Below are 20,352 nucleotides of genomic sequence, written 5' to 3' on the forward strand. Positions count from 1 at the left end.
TTGTGAGTATCTGTGTGGGACCTCTCTCCATTCTCACAGTAAGTTATTCCTACAATCTTAGCTTGGAATCAAGCACTCTGTATAGACTTGGAGAGATTTTGCAGCCTCAACAAATGTATACACCATGTAGCCCATCATTTGATGCCCAAGGATGTTTCACCATCAGAAACTGCCTCTGCTCTCCCTGTCACAAATTGCTCAAAAGACACCTTTGTTGTATCACAGTTTCACCAAAAGGTGCTATTGAGAGAATGAGAAGAATTTATGCAGGGATGTAACTGCCTGTAAACTATGGTTTCTTCCTCTTCCCATTCTTAAAATGCATATTTTCATAAAGTACCATAGAGATGACAAAATCGGAAGGGAACTGGAACGGGCCACTGGAATCACCTAGTCTGTCTCCTTGTTACAGAATATTTCTTAGAATAGATTGCACAGAAGAGTGTCCAGGTGGATTTGAATATCTTCAGGGGAGGTGACTCCACAAGATCTCTGGACTATCTGTTCCAGCACTCCGTCATCCTCACAGTAAAGACGCTCTTCCTTGTGTTTGTGTAGAACTTCTTGTGGTTCATTTTGTGCCCTTGCCTTGTCACTTGACATCACAGAGAAGGGCCTGGCTCCAATCTTTTGACTTTTGCACTTCAGATATTGACAAAGTGTAATAAGATACCCTCTCAGCTTTCTCTTCTCCAGGGTAAGCATCCCCCGGTCTGTCAGCCTTTCCTCATAAGGGAGATGTTCCAGACCCTTTATCATCTCTGTGGTTCTCCACCAAGCTCTTTCCAACAGTTTCCTGTCTTTCTTGAACTGAGAAGTCCAGAACTGCACACAGCACTCCAGATGTGGCCTCACCAGTGCAGAGTGGAGGGGAAAAATCGCCTTCCTTGATCTTCTGTCCATGCTGTTTTTAATGCGCCCCAGGATGCAACAGTTCTTTTTTGCCATAAGGGCACACTTCTGCCTCTTGGTCAATCTGCAGTCCTCCAGGACATCCAGTTCCTCCTCTGCAGAGGCCAAGATAAATGGAACAAATGCCAAACTAATAGCATGCATAGGTGAAAAAAAAAAGAGGCTCACCAGAACTATAAAACAATAGAAATTTATGATGTTTTAGTGCATCAGTGTGCCCCCAGATCTACAAAAAGATGCTTAGGGAATGATTTGGTGTAGGGAACGTTCTCTGTGGACCTTTATACATACTTTTGGAAACTGAGCAAGAGCTTAGATTTTTGGGAAACTTGTGGGGCATTTGATGAATTTGTTTTCACCAAATTATTAGGATTGTTTCAAACTATCTAACTTTTAACTGAATCAGAATCTGAAAATATAGAACTTAAGAAGTGTTAAAGAAAAACAAACAAAAAGGCTTAGTAAGCCTTTAAATTGGTTCCTTTGGGACTACATAGGATAACAACACCTAAGCAAAGTATTAGGCACAGCATCTGTAGTCCTGTGGTGTAGACACCTGGGTGAGGAGTGTGTATCAATTATTAAGGAGCTGAGTTATTAAGTTCCTTCAGAACTGATTTACTCTTCTCCTCCTTTGATGTCGTCACAATCAAGAAGCTTGTCTTGTAAATTCTGGAAATGGTTAAAGGTAAAGAAGTGAAACTAGAAGGAGGAAAATTTAACAGTTAAAGACTAATAATCAATTAATGTTTTGACAAGAAAATAAAGACTCCTGAAAAACAGGTGTAAACAGTAAAAAACTTGGAACAAGAAAAGAAAGCAACAGTAGGAGATTGGATAGAAGTTAAAGAAGTAGTAGAAAGCTCCCAGCGTATTTTGAGAGGAAATAATAGCTAGGGAGATGTGCATTTGTGTCTTCATATTGCATTAGAACAATTACAGGTTGTCAAAAGAACTCTGGATGAATGTTCTGTAGGTACATGCTGTTAAAAAAGCGTAGAATTTTTTTTATGAAGCTGCTACAAAAGTAATGCCTCCCATTTTATTACGTTGCTCAACGTGTTAGAGGAAGATGGTGGTGGTACAGCAGTAGAGGTTGAAACATCCCACCAATATTCAATTAAATTTTGTGATCATGTGCCAAATGGCAACAGAGGAGCAGTCTAAAAAAATGTCATCTGACATGAAAGCGCGTATGAAGCAAACAAGGAATTGCATTCATCAACTTTCATTGACTATTGCTAAATGTTTACAGAGACCAAAGAATGGATGTGAGCAGAGTGAGGTGGTGGGTGGTGCCTTTCATAAGTGGTAACAGCAGTATGAAAGACAAGCCACGTCCTGGATGCCCACAACATCCTTCTCTACAAATTGGAAAGATATGGATTTGATGAGTAAACTATTTAATGGACAAAGAACTGCCTGCAGGATCAAGTCCAGAGAGTGGTGGTCAGTGGCTCCATGTCTGGATGGAGATCAGTTACAAAGTCTTGCACCTGGGTGAAGACAACATTCAGTACCAGTACAATCTGGGGAGTTAAAGGATTGAGTACAGACCTGCTGAAAATGACCTGAGGGTACTGGTGGATGGCAAGCTAGACATGAGGCAGCAATGTGCCCTTGCAGCTCAGAAAGCCAACCATATCCTAGGATGAATCAAAAGAAGTGTGGCCAGCAAAGCAAAGGAAGTGATCCTGTTCCTTTACTCTACCCTGGTGAGACTTCAACAGGAGTATTATGTCCAGATGTGGAGTCCTCAGTACAGCACAGACGTGGACCTGTTGGAGCGTGTCCAGGGGAAGGCCACAAAAATGATCATCAGGATGGATTGTGTCCCGTGGGGACAGGCTGAGAGAGCTAGGGCTGCTCAGCCTGGAGACAAGAAGGCTCCAAGTTGACTTTATAGCTGCCTTTCAGTATCTACAGGGGAGCTAAAGAAAGATGACAGACTCTTTAGTATGGTCTGTGCTAATAGAACAAGGGGAAATGTTTTCAAAATAAAAGAGGGGAGATTTAGGTTGGTTATAAGGAAAAACTCTTTTACAGTGAAGGTGGTGAGACACCGAAACAGGTTGCCTGGAGATGTGATGGACGCTCAGTCCCTGGAGACTTTCAAGGCCAGACTGGGGGGAGCTCTGAGCAACCTGACATATCTATGGATATCCTTGTTCATTGCAGGGGAGTTGAACTAGATGACACTTAAATGTCCCTTCCATTCTACGTTTATATTCACAGCTGTCACATCATGAAATAAAGAGTATCTCCACTAGCTCAGCCATACAAACTGGTGGATTTCTACTAGGGAACTGTGTACAGAGCTGAATATAGGCCTCAGAGTGTTGGAAACAACAATGGCAATGTTGAAATATGATCAAGATTGTGCCAGGTGTGTCGCAAGAATGTTCAAACAGGAAGATAGAACACTGTATACAAGTTTGTCAGGACCTGCTGAAGAAATATGAGACTCAAGCTGACATTTCCTAGATAACATTCTGAGTGATGGCAGATGGCATCATCATAGCAAGCCAGAGAGAAAACAGCAGTCCATGGAGTGGTTGCATTTGAATTCTCACTAAAGAAAAAAAAAGTTCAAGACAAGAATATTAGCTAAAATGCTCTGTTGTTCCTTCAATGCAAGCAAGAATAATTAGAAAGATTTTAAGTAAACTTTGAGTAATGTATTCATGATATAAAATTTTATAGCAGAATTCATCCATGAAGAGTGTGAAAACAAGATTGTTTCTCTCCTAACTGTAGTTCAAAATTTCCCAAACATTTTTGTCATTTAGCTAAGCAAAGGGAAGAGAAACACAGACTTAAAAATTTTTGAACTCTGAAGGAACTATAGATAATTATGGCTTTGGGTAGATTTATAAACATATTTAATTTGATTTAGACTCGGCTGAAAGTGTAAAGTTTCCCTGAACTGTTTTGTCAGGTTCTTAGCTTTTTTCCAGGCATTGATTGCACATGTTGAACTTTATCAGAAGATATGATCAAAAACTTTAAACTATTTTAGTGAAAAAGAAGTTAATTGTAAATTACAGCTTAATATTCCTTGTTCTGCTGGAAGTGTTTAATATGGTCAGACATTTATTTACCACCCAAATAGACAGAATTTGTATTAAAAAGATTTGGAAAATATTTTATATGTTGTAAATTTTAACAATAAACCCTCTTATATTTCAAATGTTACTAGGAATGACAAAGAACCTTAAGAAACAAGGAGTGCTGTTTATATGATTTTTCTGGACAGTGACACAATGAAATGTATAACCATTTCTATATTTAAAAAACAGGTAAAAAGCCAAGGCTACTAGGGTGTAAGGAATTATTATTTATTATGCCATATTGAATAAAACTTTTTTTCTAGTCCTTTCCGCAAATACACAAAATTTTCAAATCCCTTTTTCTTCTTTCCTGTTCATTACAACTATTTTTATTCTGGAATTGCAATAAGGAAACATGAAACCCATGCACTATATAGTCTAAGATATTGCTTTAATGGCCCTGATAAATTTCAAACAAAATATCTGATATTTAGAAAAGCTTGTTGCAAAAATGATGAATATTGTCACTGCAATATAATGTATAGAAATGGCATTAGAGAACCATTCCCTCTGGGAAAAAAAAAGAAGTCACACAGTACTGGACTCAGAGAATTTAATTAGCTTCTAATTCCAAATCATGTTCATTATCTACGATAGATCATTTCACAAAATTTTCTACTTACATAAATTGCTTCTTAAAAAACTGCATTTTGTTATTAAACTATACATGAAATTAAAATTTCAGAATAAATGCTTTTAATTCAGTCACTTTGGTTATTCAGCATAAATGGTAATAAGAAAATGTTTTATGTATATTGACAAAAATAAGTACTAAATATGAAATGTCATTTTTATTAGCTAATTTTAGACTTTAAGGCATGCAGAGAGATTTCTGTAAAAATAGCTCCATATTCATTTTACATAAGTCTATTAAATTATGAATAGATATTCATGACAGCAATCTGGAAATCTGTATAAGTAATTCTCCTGTGCATATGTAATACTGTGTTAGACTACTCCTAATTCCTTCAACTCTATAAGGTCTACACAAGCAGCAACAGATTTCCTTCTATAAAAATCTTTGAGATTTCTATTCCATTTTCTAGCTACTATTGTCAGAAGTGTTACAATACAAGTTTTTTTATAGCATTTATTCTTCTGACTTCATCCAAATCATAGAGGTTACAGGAAGAACAGAAACAGAAGAAAAAAATGCTGTCTGAACTTGAACTTAAATGTAATGCAGATGAGCTTTTGAAATAAAATTATGCCTTTTTTAATTTGAACCTTAGCTACAGAGTTAGCTACAAAGAAGGCATATAATTTTATACCAAAGGAAAAAAAGAGAAAAAAGATATTCTACTTTAATATACTTTCTTTCTCAGTTCAAATTCTACTGCAATGAAGAGTAGCCTATTTATTTTAGCGTTAACAATATTTTGTTCAAATTATGCACGATTTTCCTCTCCAGACTTTCATCCATTTTTTCTCTGAGATGCTTCACTCGCTTTGCCTGGGACCAACCAGAAACATGCCCTACGCAGACTCAGCAGAAGTCGAACAGAAATTACTGCAGCAAGGGAAGTTGGGAGAAGTATGGATTGAGCCATACAGAATCAGAGCAATAATCTATTTTACTCCTTTTACTCCACTTCCTCCTATGGACAACCTTTATTTCCTCTTAGGTCTGAAAAATACCAGCTTGAGTAAAAACATCAGCTTGAGTAAAGTCACTGGTGCATGATCATGAGAGATCTTTGGTGAAGACTCTTGAATGTTCTAGAACTCCTAACTGTGCAGATATAAGGAAGCTGCCATCCCAAAGGTGGTCTTGGACCAACTGAAGTAAAAGTGAGGTGAGAGTTGCACATTTATCTTTGTCAACTTATTACCCATGGATCAAAGCCCCAAAACTGAGACAATACCAGATCTGAAGAACTGGTGAAATCTCTCTCTCTCTGTCTCTCTCTCTTCTGTTCCCTCTTGATTTTTTCTTCATTTTTCTTTAGTGCTGTTATCTAAATTTTTCTATACTGAAATTCATAAAGTTGTCCTTTTCCATTATATAATATTTTGCACATACCTTAGTTATCGTCCGTTTAAGAAGATTTTTGCTCAAAAAGAATAACCATCAATGAGATATAGAATGACATGATAGGAGCTTGAAATAAAAGCATAACTTTTGAAAAATCACCAGCCAAACAATTGCTTAGTCATTGCTTAGTTATCTCCTAGTCATATTTCAAATAAATACAACTCAAGATTACGACTTTTCAGTGGGGTTACTGATCCTGGACTCATCGATCTATGAATGAGAAAGTGCACATACAAATTAATCCAAAAAGAGGTAAATCTTTATTAGCATATAGTTATAAGCATTTTTTCTCAGAATTAAATTTCGTCCAGACAGGATTCTGATATTCAGACAGTTTTTTAAAGTTTACATTGTTTGCTTACCTGAATAACTGAAAGTGATGGAGTTTACTGAATTTGTTCTTTGCTAGGGAAGTGTTCTTTTTGAGTTTATTTTTGGCTGAAGTTCTATATGACTAAGAAAAAAGCTAGAAGATTACTCCTACACCTGGAGGAAGCTGTTGTATGACTATAGAATTATATGCACATTCCACAGTGTTGAGAGGGGAGTGAAAATTTTGAGCTGAAAGATCTTGTTTGAGGTGATAAGTCTAGAAAATAGCACTGTACGAAATTACCACAAGGGACTGAAATTACTTTTCTGATACTGAACTGAAGAACTTCTGTACAAGGTTAAATACACTTGAGAATAGCAAATATATAAACTCCCTATGTTCTGGTGAGCATGACTATGAGTGCTGACAATTATTCTGTGTATTTTAACATATCTGACATATGATAAAAAAAGGACACGCTTTTTCCCATCTAGATCATAAACAGGAATAAAATCTTAATAAGCAGGGTTTTAAGTGTAAGAATGTGGAGATTAAAATTCTAATCAAAGCCAAATGAACTTATTTATGAAATTAAGAATGTAGTCATCAAAGATATTTAGGTTGCCAGTGATATGATAAACACAGAACTTAGTTTTTTCCACCTGCAGTTATTGAAAAGTGTAGCTAAGAGATGCTTAAAAGTTTGAAGTGAGCACACAGAATGAAATATCTAAAATCAGGAATTAAAGCATTCTTTCCTTCTCTCACTCCGGAAATCATTATATTTGCTAGACATACATGCAAAATAGGAACATTTCATTTGTGACTGCTACTCATTCCTTGTTTTAAATAAACCTCCTTATCCCGTTTTTATATATAAATTTTAATAGCAGTTGTATTCAGTTCCTTTAGTTCAGAGCTTTCTTAGTACAATGCTGTGGACTGAGATTAGGATGGAGAAAAAGTACAAAAGTAGTATGAATTCACTTTTCTTGCATTTTGAAATTATAACCTATTCTTTTGATTTTAAAATATACTGTTGAAACTGTCCGAATTTTCTGAGAGGGATTAAAGTGTGATGAACACCTTCTTGACTTTTTCTCTGCACTGTGTCCAGAGAAGGGCAAAGTAGCTGATGAGAGATTTGGAGCACAAGTATTATGAAGAGTGGTTGAGTGAACTGAGATTGTCAAGTTTGGAAAAGAGGAGCCTCAGGGGAAACCTTATTACTCTCTACCAGTACCTGAAATGAGATTATGAAAAAGTGGGAGTTGACCTCTTCTCCCATATAAATAGGAACAGGACTAGAGGGAATGGCCTTATGTTGTACCAGGGAAGATTCATTAGGATGTTAGGAAAAATTTCTTTTCTGAAAGAGTGGTTTAACATTGGAATGGGCTGCTCAGGGAGGTGTTGTAATGACTGTCCTTGGATATATCCAAGGAACATTTAGATGTTGTACTAAGACACATGGTTTAGTGGGGAAGCATTGCCGATAGGTGGGCTGTTAAACTGGATGATATTGGAGATTTTTTCCAACCTTGGTCATTCTATGACTCTAAATCAAGACTTTCCTACCACAAGTACGTACCTGCTATGGGCCACAGTCTGCCAAAGGAAATAAGAGAAAACAACAAACACTTTCAACTGTGCTTCCATGGTCATATATTTGACCATATGCTATGGGTAATCATATGTAATATAATGTGCCTGACAAGCAATATTAAATTATCTTACTTGGCCACATCTCATCACTTCCTGCGCCTTAGGATGGACCAGCATTCAAGCACAAAGTGAGGAAAGGGACTATGCCAAAGCAGCAAGTGGTGCTTCCTGTAAGAGACAATCCCTTCCTCAAAGAAGCTGAAGGCTGTAGAAATTTTATTTCCCTTTCATCATTCTTTTTCTCCCCTGGGAAAGATAAGAGTGAAACAGGGATGCAGCAATAAAGATACGTGCTCTGTAATTGCAGAAGCAGATTTTACTCTATGATAGGTAGATAGATTGTAATTTCACCTTACAGAAATTTCAGAAGTTGTGCATATTTTTTTCACATTTTTCAGGAGAAAAAACAAGCATTAATTTCTTCAACGCACATTTCAAGATTTCTTTCCCATACTTGCTCATCTGTGCTTCACATCTTCTAATGCTTTTTTCATAAAAACTGTTCAGAGTTCTTAAATATTATCCAAATGCTTCAATATCCTTAAAACTTTTTCCAAAGAAAATTTCTTCATTTCCAGAGCACAAACTGTTTCCAACATGGAATGATTTCTCATGTCTCAAAATTCAGCCAGTCCATTTTTCCACACCCATCAGAATGTCCTTACATAGAGTCATATAATTAACACTAGTCTGTTTTATTTAAAGAACCCATTCACTATTAAAATTGTCCTTTTCCAAGGCAAGATAAACAAGCAAATATACATACAAACAAGCAAATATACATACAAACAAAACAGATAAATAAAATAAATTTTAGATATTTGACATTAAGTAAATAGAGATGTTTTTGTATTTTTTGAATGATCTCCATTCTTACATTCACAGGAAATCTTCAGCAAAGCAATGGAATAATTTAAATAGCAGAAAATGTTTTATGATACTGTGGTATATGACTTTCTCTGAAGGCGTTAACATTCAGAATAACAGTTTTTTCAACCTGTGTTATTGCCTTAAAGCTAACGGGGAAAAAAAAGTGGAGAGGAGGAGAAAACATTCAGATTGTTAAGAAATTAGTGAAGTAATAAATAATGAAAGTGATAGGAGAAGTTTCAATACACTATTATCTTATTTCCCAATTCATACAACAATGTTAATTTATATCTTAACATCTTTACTGTTCTTTTAGAATTACTTACTGTACTTTTAGAATAAAATTACAGCTACTGAGTTTGAAAATGCCACAGTGCAGATGAGGGAACTATTTATTGTTATATTATTATTTATTATTATCTAATTTATTGTTAGATACATTCTCTTGTATTTTTTGTTACTTTATATTTTGCAGATTTCTTTAGTTGCTTAAATCTTTCACACAGGCTAAAATTTCCTATTGATTTTACAATAGTTTCTAGAGTTGCAGGAGAATCAATCAAGCTAACAAATAAATAAGCAAAAGTACCCAAACGGTTAACCATGAAGGAGTGATTATTTTCTACTCAGAATTAAAAAATTAGCAATCGCTTCTGAAGACTTTGTGTTCTCTGCCCTGTTCACATAATGATATTTCTCTTTCCTACCTCCTTTACGACATTCACATAATGTGGGTACCAAGAATAAAAAAAGTCAAGTAAAATGATACAATGATTCCACATAGGTCTAGTCTCATGTTTCCATCATAGAATGCTACTGTTTTGGCAACGGAAAGAATTTCCTGGGGGCTTGCAGAAAAAGCTCTTCATGAATCGTTCCGTTTCGCACACCATGAATTGTTTTTATTTTATCTTTCATTGGAGAGCTCATATGATGAGGCAGGAAAAACAGTCTCATGTGCTACCCACAACAAGCTTCGTGAAGCTCATTCAGAGAGTTTGAATCTCAGGTGAACAGCTGTCTGTTTCCCTAGAGGGTAGTTTTTTTCTGCTCTCATCCACAATAACCTGTTTATCACAGGTTTATTTGTTTATCTCAATGCCAGTTTCTCCTCCAAAATTTGAACTCATGATTTCAAACACACAATTATTGCCTAGCATTATGGTGATAAATCTTGCTTAGTCAATATTTTGTTACTCTCCCAAGGGTGTTCATATAGGCTCAGTGCCAAAGATTACAGTATTTGAAGCTGAGATATTGTGAGATAATACTTACAGAAAAGGGAAGATGAAAAAAAAAAAAGGAAGGTAGTATGGGAAATAATACATACACACTTGCATAAAACCAATTTACTGACCTGTTTGTTCAAAAAAATATGTCAATATGACTTTTAATGAATAGGAATATTCTAAACAAATCAAATTGGAATCAAAGGAAACCTTCAGTCATAAATCTACTTTCATTCTTCTTATTTTGCTGAGTACATATACCTGCTGATGGAACTACACACAAGAAGTTAGTGATCTTTGCTTTTGAAAAGTATAATGCCTGTACATTGACTTTAACAGGCTGGAAATGAATAATACAAGAATTAAGGAATAATATCTGTGAACAAAACATTCACAGTTATAGGGTTTGCACTAATCTTTAGCAGCAATTGCTCGTAATTCAAATATGCATGCTTACTGCTCACTCTCTGAAGATTTTTATTTTTATTTTTTAACCTGTATGGTATGCTCTCAGGCTCTGTTTGTCTGATTAAACAAATGGAGTACTATACGATATCAGAAAATGTCTTCAGGGACTTCTCTGCTTATTTGTAAAGAAAGTGTAAAAATATTAGTAATTGTTCTGCTTATAAATGATTGTGAGTTATAATCAAGGCTAATTAATAACAATTTCAAATAAAAGATTATTTATAGCACTATCTTCCTTTTATGCATATTATATTCTTTTTCTAAAACATAACTACGTTATGCCATATTACTGCATTTTCTCTTTACATTTTTAACATCACCATGATTTCCAAAAAAGACTTATCAGTTTGATTTAAAATATTTTAAAAAACAAGTATTCATGTGAAATATATATGTGAAAAAGTGTTATTTTCAAAATCAGAAGGCCTGAAAATAGTATATTTTCTTATGTGGAGACTATCACTTTTCACTTAAGTGGAAAGAAGCCACAAGATATTTTCCTTGGTGATAGAATAGATAATGTCAAGGAAATTGATTTTGAGATCCATTTGGGGTTAACAAAACACGATCCTCAGTTTCAGCAGTTTTCCTGTTCATAAACATCTCTTACCCTATACTTAATGAATCAGAACATAATAAAATGAAGCTAATAAATTGAATTGATGATGTAATAATATTCATTGCAAATGTACCTTTAAGTCAAAATAAACAATATTTAATAAAATCTATCAGTATTATTCCATATGAGATTGTAATCAATACTGTAATTCCACTGGAGGCTTAGCTAGTCTTAAACAACTCTAAATAGTTGATAACGCCTTCATCCTGTTAAATTATGGAGAGTTCTGAAACAAGTTTTAATATTTAAAAGATCTTTAAATAAAAATAATAATAATAAAAAAAATTAGCAAACCAACATTTCAAAGCCAGCCAACAGCAACAAAAAACTCATTTTCAAGTGAAATCAGGAAAAAAATGTTTATCAACGTTGTTTGTAATTGTAGCCACATGGATTCTCTGCTACAGCTATCAAATGACAGCAATATGCAAAGCTTTACTACTGCAGGTCACTAAGAAATGAAAGTAAAGGATAACTGCACATCTTAGCTTAGTTGAACAACCTGAGAAATACAAAACGTAACTTCATCTGTCTCTGGTATCCAAGTAATCTTTTTTCTCGTCTCACAGAATGACAGTGGGTCCATTGTTGACTTCCGTAATAATTTTTCCAAGTTGTTTTTTTTTTTTCTTACTGTGCTGGCCATGCTGGAGAGCGTTAGGGGGTGATTCACTATGTTCCCTTCCCTTTGAAACATATCACTGAGAAGTCCAGAACACAAGTTTTCAAATACTGCATATTAAAAAGCAGCACTTCCATTATTTTTTTAAATTAGAACATCTGGAGTTCAATATCAAAATGTGAGCCTTATTCATGATTTCTTGTATGTCCACTTTTCCTCTTGTTGACTATGCAGTTATTTGAAAAAGATGAACGCAAAAAGATGAACTACATTCGATAGACTTCTCTCCTGCTACATTTCTGGTTGCAGAGAGAAGATCATTTTCAGCACAAGAAAGAGTAAGCAGTGCCAAGATGTGGCAATGACAAAACTGACAAAATGACTTCTTGAGAAGACATTATTCAATTTGGGTGAAATTTTACATAGACTGAGGCAAAACTGTGGCTCTAAGTATCTCCTAACTGGTAGATATTAACGGCCTGAAAAAGTGAGAAATATTCTACTCAGTTATTGAAGTAATTTACTAAAATGTGATGCTGTCCCTAGCATACCAAGGAATGAATGTACAAGAGGTATAGCTTCTACAGTTGAGATGGAAGAGCTTATCAAAAGATGAGCTTCATGAAGTCTGTAAACTAAGGTTTCTGAAATAATGAAAAATAACCCCCACTGCCTCATAATTTATCCACCTCATGTCAGATCCTGCTTTAGGCTTAGAGTGGCCGATGTAGGTCAATACTTCGACAGATAGATGGCATTTGTTCAATTCAAATAACACTCACCATGCTGACTTTTGTTCCGAAGCTCTTGAGAGGTTAATTGAATGTATATGAAGAATACACCATGTTAAAATTGATCCTGCTCTAAAGCAGAGCTTCTAAGCCTCTGGACTTAATTTAAGCCTCCCCCATTTTGCACATCAGATTGAATCATGAAAGCAGTTGAAAGGAGAAAATGCTAATAGAAGAAAACTTAATTTTTGGATTTGTGTATGGAAAGGAATTTGAATACAACAAAGTTGTATGGTTTCTATACCTATCAAGAAGAATAAGCTTTTCTTCATGTTATACAGTTATGCTACTGAAAGACTTTTTTTCTTCTTTTTCAATTTGTAGATTTCATTATGACTTTCAAAACGGAATCTCCAGACAATGTAGTGTGTATTTTAGGGGTTCTATCATGACCCTCATTTTAATTTCAGTTGTAATACATTTTTATTCTGATTTGTCTTCAAAGTAGCTAATGGCATAAACATTGCATGCTGTATGCAGTAAGTTATGATATAGCCTGGAACATTTCTGCTAAGTAATTTATACAATCTGCTAAGCATCGGATTGTATAAATAAGCAAAACAAATAAGAAAAACTAAAACTGTTGCAGACAGGTCAGCCCATCCCCTATACTGATACCTCCCCCCTCCTCCCACAGTACCAAATAAAGTTTCAGTCTAAATTGGAGCTGGCTTGAGGTAAAAGTATAATATAATACTTAATAATGTCTACAATATAAGTAGACAGTGTATAGTACAATAAATAAATAAATAAAAACATTCTCTTATCTAGAAAATATGCTCAGGTGATTTTACAGCGTGTACGGTTACAATCTTATGAAAGATTGCTTCACATTTACTGTAACAATCTTTTGGATTGTATATTGCATTCCAGTATTTTTCAGTTTTAGGGAATTTTAAATTACTTTTCTTTCTAGAATCATATGGAATTTACCTCTTTGAAGCAGTTATTCTAAGCTTCAGAAATATGTATTCTTTTTCTCCCTGTATTGACAGCAGGTAAATTATGTATAACATATTTTTCATGGGAATATAAATTCAAAATATGCTAATAAGGTTTTCTACGGCGTGCTTTACTTTTGGATTTTTTTTAAAGAAAAAAAAAGGAGAAAAAGAAATATCATATGGCTTTATTTCTTTCTTTACTCTTATTTTGCACATTTTTCATTAAACCATCCATTATAGTTCCGTTTCATTTGAAGTTGAACTAAAGATATTTTTGCAAATCCATACATGCATAAATTTGAAGTCATAGAATAACAGAATGCTTAATGTTAGGGGAGACTTCTGGGTCCATCTGTCCCGTTCCCTGCTCCATCAGGGACACCCAGAGCAGGGTTCCTGGGATCATGTTCAGAAGGCTTGAGACCTCCAAGGAGGAGATCCCACTGCCTTTGGGTCCTTCTGTCATCCGAGGGAGGGAAGGTGAGGGAAGGGGGGGGGGGGGGAAAGGCTGGGAGGAGCTGGGAAGGAAGACAAGAAGAAGCAAGGCAAGGAAGTTTTTTTTTTAATTTTTTTTTTTCTTAATATTTCAATTTATATTTCAGTTTGTAATAGATTTGAATAATGCAGGTAGTGCTTACAGATCTTATAGACGAAACTGTGCTATGTGCAGAAATTTAAGCTTCTAGGAACTGTATTATTGTATAAATATATGCCTATAGATAGGTACAAATACTTTTTTTTTTTTTAATATCAATTCACAGTACAGGTATGGACTGAATTTTACACCTTACTGCCCCTCCCCACTCTCCCTAATGTTCTAATACATTAATTGTCAAGAAAAAAACTTACATATTCATAATAAGCACCTGGATAATTCTCTGAAATGAACATGTACAGAATCAATTCTGAATTAAATTTCCACAATCAAATTTCATAGGTAGATAAGGCAACTGATTTACTGAGACTTATAAAACTGTAAACAAAACCTAACAAAAAATCATGAAAGAAAACTATTTTTATATAATATTTAAAATTCAGCATTCTAAATGTCAGATTTAGAATGTTCTGTCCAACACTTCTATCAGCAATGTAGTATGTGCAGAAGAACACCTTTAAGAAAACCATATGCTGAGATCTACCTTAGGCTATTAATCAAAATAAATATAACGTGAGTTGCATTCTGCTGGGCCTTTCAACATTTTTAATTAGGACATATGCATGAAAAATGTTTTTGAATTCCTCTACAGTTAAAGTTACTGCAAAAAGTATCCACTAGAAATGTTTTATAGAAGCAAAACAACCAAATTTTTTTTCTTTAAAAGACTGCTATCGCAAAAGACAATGAGAATGCCTATGAAATATTTTGATATATACTTCTATGATGAATCCTTAAAATAATTAGTCAAAAGGGGGAAATTGTTAAATCTAATCTCAAGGAGGATTTCATAAGTCATTTTCTGTGACTAATGATATTATGACTGCATCTTATGATATCAGAATAATACATTGCTGAAAGGAAATCAAAGGAGGCTAAAAATTTTGATACTTCTTTAAAAAAGTGATAAAAAATTTCAAAATCTAATAATTACATCAAGATCTAACCTAGTTATTATTTTTATTATAGTCGCTGAATGTACCTTAATGAAGCAAATAATTCTAAAGAAGTTACCATGGTGATAATAATTTTATCTCCTCATACTATTTAGTTTATATTTCATTGCATTTAAATTAATAGCTGCTTAAAAAAAAAAATCCTTCTTTTATCACATTCTAAGTTACCAAGACAAGTTCTTGTTTCATTCGTTCTGTGTATGGATGTATGAAATGTCTGGAATGTAATTACTGGTCCCATAATATTTCTGAACAATATTCCCAAAAACATTAAGTTACTTCATCACCATGGTATTCTTTTAATGCTCCACCACTACTGTCACTATTGTGATTTTATTAAAGCATGGTTGTAACTTTGTAATGTTACATTTAATTTTCCTTTATGATTTAAAAAACTTGCCATAATCCAATCTACATAAAAATATTCAGGTCATGGAATGACAAAAGGTAACATGTCAACATGTTCATTCTTTCTTTCCTTTTTCTTTTTATATTTATATATTTATATAAATATTTATATATTTATATATAAAATATATTTATTTTATATTTATATATATATTTATATTTATATTAAGCTTTACAGGAGTATTTTCTCAAAATTAAAACCCCATTTGCAGTTATTTATGATATTAGTTTTATATTCATATTATTTCTATAGCTTATATGTTTAATGATCATAACAAATCAATTTTTTTTTTGTTGTTTGTTTAAAGAATTCTGCTTTCCTAGTTGAGTATTATTTTCAGAACGGTTTTGTCTTATCTGTAACTAATTTTTATTTAAGATAAATTCCAGCTATGTGAAACAGTGTTTTATGTTGCAATTGCACTGCAGTAACATTCATTTGCACTTCTAGACAAAAATGAAAGATCAGATGACAACATTATACAGCATAATTATTTTGATGTTTCAGCTAAAATTCAGTGCACAGAATCATAGAACAGACAGAATCATACAAACCTTAGAGTTGGAAGGGATCTCTAAAGGTCATCTAATCCAAAATGTTCTGTATGGGCTAAAGCATCAACAGTCTGCAAAATTGGATTATAAAAATAGAACAGACGATTCGTTTTATTGTAAACTGAAATCCTGCTCAGTTTCTCATGAATATATTAACTCTAGTTCTTTGGTTAATATCACTGGCAATGGCATATATAGTCTAGAGATCATGGTATCATGGGATACAATAATGACAGAGAAAATAATGTTTGCCCTCAGATTCTCTGAACATTTAAGGGAGAAGGGCTGTGAAATGGACCAAGAACACTTACCCTGTCCAAGCCATAAAGATCTCTGGATAGATAAGAAGAAGGGTTTTCTATGATGTGATTAGTCTTTTTTAACTTTGTAATTTTAATTTTGTAAACTTTTAATTTTGTAACTGTGATTAAAAATTAAAAAAAAATTAAAAAAATTCCTTTTATCAGTTGAAGGAATTAAATAAATTTTACTCCACTGATATTTAAAACTTCAAGAGTATCATGACGTTCCTGATTTCCTTCTCTACAGAACATCAAGACATATTATGTTCCTTCATAATATCTAATCCACATAAGTTGTTTTCTCACCAAGACCATTTATTAAGTGCCACTACCCCTTCAAACACTTCAGTGCATGCAAAGATGAGGACTAGGTAAAAATACACAAGAAATAATATGTATTCATTTGAAGTTAACTACAGATATAGATGATAAAGATTGCTTAAAACTGTTCTCTTCTAAAATCATTTCTCATAATCAAAAGTGATAAAAGCAGCTTTACCTTACCCTGAAGTATGTGGAAGCCCTCTACTGAAAAAGACTTTGAATAATGCTTTCAGAAAAATTCAGAAAATTACTGGAAACTCCCAGCAGGTATATATTTTATTGGTATTAAGTCCTATCATATTCTACTGTGTTATTTGGAAAAAGATGACATATTGTATTTGCACAGTGTGAGGAATATAACATGCTTCAGCTTTGCAAATTGTTGGAGAACAGAAATCAATTTGTAAATCTTGTTTTTCGTTTCCAGTATTTCATAATGTTTTGTTAAGAATGACAAAAACGATTTCATGTTCATCCCTTGATACTGTTTGAATTCCCATCAACACTGAAAATATTTATTTAATCAAATATTCAATTTGGATATTTTCTCTTTTTTTTAGTTAAAAAGCTGAAAAATCATATTTATTATAATTATAGTTGTAATATTTATTTTACAATAAATGCTGAAATGTTGAATGGAATTTAAAGAGAATTTTCATAGAGATTTCTCTTCAAGGAAAAGCCTGAAATAATTAGAAAATGAAATAGACAAATCTGATCTTAAAAGTTTTTGACTGGGACACTGAAAAAAGATCTCAAAGAGACTTGATCTTCTTCAAAAGTCTGCACTGAACCTAATAGCACTTGTAATGTTTTCACATTTCCAAGATTCTGACACAAAAGTACTAAAATATTGAAATCTTTCTTTTTTCCTTCTCTCCAATTAATCAGAATCATTTTTGTGCTTATTTACTCACAGAAAATACAAAAAATAAATGCCAAGATAAATGATCTAAGGAAGAAATTAAATAAAAATTTCAGGTATACATTTGTCAAAATGTCTTCATTGATCTATTCTATCTTTCTCTTATACTTTCTCAAATAAAAATGTAATATCACTGTCATAAAATATTTTTTGTCAAAATATTAGCACATGTGAAAAAACATTGTAACCAGATATAAGTTGTTGAGCTTAACTGCTCCAAATATCTAGCACTAACTAGAAATACTTCATTTGGACAATTATGCTGAAAAATTCATCCATAAAGTATTGAAGGAAAATTCTCATATTTTCCCATTTCATTCTGATTAATTGGGGTTTATGAAACAGATCAGAGTTCACTCACTTTGTATTTCAGAAAGATCTATAAGCATTTATTATATTTAATAGTTTGTGCCATCTCTGTTTTGAAGTCCTTATTTTAAGGAAAAAAAAGGTGTACATTTTATGACCTGTCAATGGCGTAATGGAGTATATGATTCATCGGACAATAAGCAGAATGAAAGAATAAATAGGAAAAGAAATCTGCAGAGCTGAAAGCATTATAAATACTATTCTGACTACAGTAAGGGTCGGAATATTATCTTCGCACCTGCAAGCCCTAAGTTTACATGGAGAAAAAGAGAATGAAAAAGGCCTTAAAAGAATTTGAAGGTCATTAGCCTAGACCAGAGCTATACATTGTAAAGCTCAGAGAACATAGATACAAAAATCACAAAGTTATCTGATTAGCAATTGGCAAAGTAACTGTGCATAAATATAGAACTCTTATTACTGGAAGCAATCCTGCTGTTTTTAGGTTTCAGTATTTGTTAATGATCTCATTTGAAAGCCCAGCTGAAAATCTCATTCCTGCATGTTTCCCAGAACAGGAATGCATCAAGAGAGGCACTGAACAACGTGAGATGAAATGAAGGACATGCTGAGTAGTCTCTATTACTTAGGTTGGAGGGAGACTTAAAGATGATCTAGTTCCAACCCACCTGCCATTGGCAGGATTGCCTCTCATCAGATCAGGCTATCCAGGATAGCATCCAACCTGGCCTTGAGCACCTCCAGGGATGGGCATCCACAGCTTCTCTGGGTAACTTCATCACCTGCTGTTTTAAAACTTTTTTCTTGAACATCTAATCTAAATATCTTATATATTATTATATTATTATATTATATTATATATATTATATATATATATGTATAATCGAAATATCTTATATATATATATATAAGATATATATATATATATATCTTTAGTCTAAAGCCATTCTCCTTGTCCCATCACTATCATACTGTGTAAAAACAGTTTCCCCTCTCAGTGTATGCTCCGTTTAAATACTGGAAAGCTGTAATAATGTTTTCCCAGAGCATTCTCTTTTCCAAGCTAAACAAACTCAGCTCCCTAAACTGTTCTTCATAAGAGAGGTGCTCCAGTCCCTTGAATATCTTCATGGCACTTCTCTGGGCCCATTCCAACAACTCTGCATCCTTTCTGTACTGGGATCCTCAGACTTGGGCATGTACTCAAGAAGGGACCTCATGAGAGCAAAGCGGAGGGAGAAAATAACTTCCCTCTCCTTGCTGGCTGCCCTTCATTTAATGCAGCACAGGATACTGCTGGCCTTTGAGGCTGCAAGTGTGCACTGCTGGCTCATGTGCAACATTTTATCAGTCAGGATCCCTGAGTGTCATCCCCTGTGCAGGACTGCTCTCAAGGAGTTCTTCTCCAAGTCTGTACTCATATCTGGGCTTGCCTTGACCCAAGCTGCTCTTGCCCCATCCTTACACTTGGCCTTGTTAAACATCAATAGGTTCTCATGTATCACTTCTCAAGCCAGTGCCTCTGGATTTTGTCCCTCTGTTTGGTGTTGTGAACAAACTTGCTGAGAGTATACTTGAACCCACTGTTTTCTATACCATAGATAAAAGTGCTGAAGAGAACAAAATTAAAACCTCATTGCAATTCATCCCATAATAGGTGGAGACCTTTAAGAGTCTGTGCCCACAGAAGGTGGCAAAAGAGGTTTGGTAGAATGCTGTGAAGGTCAGAACCAGATTAAAAATTAATGTCTGTGCTTTACTGGTGTTAGGGAGAAAGAGAAGAGTAAGAAAATCAGTGGAAAGGAGGTATATTGGTAGAATGTAAACTGAAACAAAGATACAGAAGGTGTATCTCATATACACAATAGTTTCTAAATTCCACTCCGAAAAAATGACTTGCAGTTTTTTTGGGGTTTTTTTGTTTTTTTGGTTTTTTTTTTTTGGAGTGCAGTAATCAGAATGTTAATTCCTTTCACTTGAGTTCTTGTGACAATGATATACAGCACACAGTGGTGAGGCAAGGCAAGGACAGTGACTGCACAGCTGGTGCATAACCACATTTCAGGCCATGAAAATAATCTAGGAACAGACACACCACCAGCGAACCTGTTTTTCTGCTATGGAGAGGAGAGAGGTGGCTAATTATCTAAATAGTATAAGATGGAGGGATGAAGATTAAAAATCATAGAATTGAATTGGAAAAGGCCTCCTACATCACGCAGATCAACCATCCACTTACCATAAATATTTTCTCACTAAAAAATGTCTCTTTTTGCAACATCTAAATGATCCTTGAACGCCTCCAGGGACAGTAACTCA

The sequence above is a fragment of the Tetrao urogallus genome (assembly GCF_951394365.1).
Source record: "Tetrao urogallus genome assembly, chromosome: Z".
Classification (NCBI taxonomy): Eukaryota; Metazoa; Chordata; class Aves; order Galliformes; family Phasianidae; genus Tetrao; species Tetrao urogallus.